The sequence below is a fragment of the Opisthorchis viverrini genome (assembly GCF_000715545.1).
Source record: "Opisthorchis viverrini unplaced genomic scaffold opera_v5_29, whole genome shotgun sequence".
Lineage (NCBI taxonomy): Eukaryota > Metazoa > Platyhelminthes > Trematoda > Opisthorchiida > Opisthorchiidae > Opisthorchis > Opisthorchis viverrini.
Window position 1 is genome coordinate 2,409,453 of NW_008751685.1, and position 2,311 is coordinate 2,411,763.

The following is a 2,311-nucleotide window of genomic DNA, read 5'->3' on the forward strand; positions in this document are numbered from 1 at the left end:
ATCCACACCAAGTCAGCCGCTGTGTGCTGCAACATTCAAATCACCATGTTGGCGACGGTAATGCAGGAGCACAGTTGTATCCGATCGACATGTGCCTGATCGACGCCCAGGCATGGATGGCAGGTGAATCAACTAATGGGAAATGGAAAGGCGATCACACTCAATGGCTTGTTTCACAAGGGTTAATGGAAAAAAACTGTGTCCAAAATGCTAAATAGTAGGCATAAATCTCAAGAACTCCTACGGCCGGCATGCAACTTTGAAAGTAAAATGCCATCACCTAGGTGACATTCAACAAGTTCGCTTTTTGGAAACTCTTAAGTCGACGGTCATGTGTACGACCTCTCTAAGCCCGGCTGACGAATCTCAGCAAAGCGCTCATCTTGTTAACGTTTTTGGCACCCGGTTACACAGTGCACTGATCAACTTGATAAAAGCTGGTGTGCTTCAACAGCTCAGAAAGTTTTCATAAAGGGAACCACTCACAAGGTTGCTGAAAACTCTTCGACAGCCCACGACCGGTTTCGCCCTTCTTGGGGCTCATCAGGTAAATGAGTGTGATTCTCGAAAACAGGTTCAAGTAGAAGGTTGACGAAAACTCGGGGACTGCGCCTACCTGGTGAGCGCCAAGAAGGGCGAAACCGGTCGTGGGCTGTCGAAGAGTTTTCAGCAACCTTGTGAGTGGTTCCCTTTATGAAAACTTTCTGAGCTGTTGAAGCACACCAGCTTTTATCAAGTTGATCAGTGCACTGTGTAACCGGGTGCCAAAAACGTTAACAAGATGAGCGCTTTGCTGAGATTCGTCAGCCGGGCTTAGAGAGGTCGTACACATGACCGTCGACTTAAGAGTTTCCAAAAAGCGAACTTGTTGAATGTCACCTAGGTGATGGCATTTTACTTTCAAAGTTGCATGCCGGCCGTAGGAGTTCTTGAGATTTATGCCTACTATTTAGCATTTTGGACACAGTTTTTTTCCATTAACCCTTGTGAAACAAGCCATTGAGTGTGATCGCCTTTCCATTTCACATTAGTTGATTCACCTGCCATCCATGCCTGGGCGTCGATCAGGCACATGTCGATCGGATACAACTGTGCTCCTGCATTACCGTCGCCAACATGGTGATTTGAATGTTGCAGCACACGGCGGCTGACTTGGTGTGGATAGACATGTAAGATGAATTTATGCAACGAGCTTTACAGGTGTGAAGTCCTCGCAATAGTAGTGAAAGGAAGAAAGCCTTCACTGCGGAGTTATTTATTAGCAAATGCTAACTGAACAGTTACAGACTATTAGACAGGGAAACAAAACTCTCACATGTATCTTGTTTACAAAAACTGAATATCCATCCTCTCTTTGAAAGCGTATTCCTGAACTTTCCTGGATATTCATTGACTGTTGCTCAAATCCAAGCAAATGCTACAAAGCGACTCCACAAATTCCGTAATAGATCTCACTTTTCAAGAGACGAGAACGGATTTACGAGGAGACATGCCTCCCATCAGTAGTATCACTGTTACAGTAGTAGTGCTTATCAGGGCCGACAGATCTCACTTTCAAGAGACGAGAACGGATTTACGAGGAGACATGCCTCCCATCAGTAGTATCACTGTTACAGTAGTAGTGCTTATCAGGGCCGACATCCAGTGTGTGCACTGGTCTGCACAACTCAATCTGGATTACGTACGCAGAGGTAGGTAACAACTTAGTGGATTTTACCGTTTCATCCAGTGAAACCAGTGAGTGGCCGATAATAGATCTACTGTTTCATTGCTATTACGTAACAAAGATTTTTGGAAAAAATCTTTCGGTGATCTGCAAGTTAAGAAAACACGATTCTGCTGTCCGAAATACGATGACGTTTGGACAACACGGAGCGGTGGCAAGCTGAGGGGACGTGTAGTGAGGACCGCTGGCCCATTAATACATAATGAGTATGTACTTGATAATCAGTTCACCTTAGATTTTCGGTGGAAAATATAGAGTAGTACAACAAAAATACATGAGTCGCCATTGTGTTTCACCCCCTAATATTGTACTTTGGCACCACAAATTAGCATAATCGAAAGCGTTTAATTCGCTCGAGGAACATTTGGCTGAAGTTAAAAGCCAACATCCCGGTTTATTTAGAAAAAAGGAAGAAATCTATTCGTTAGCGAAATACACGCATTTGCAAACAAATTTGGTTCTGCGAGAGAGTCACCTGGAACCCAGCTAAATCTCTCGTTTTTTGATGTGCTTCACCAAGGCTGTGGAAGAAGTTTCGGCAACCTTATGAGTAGTGCAATACGAAATCTATTTGTTTCTCAACTC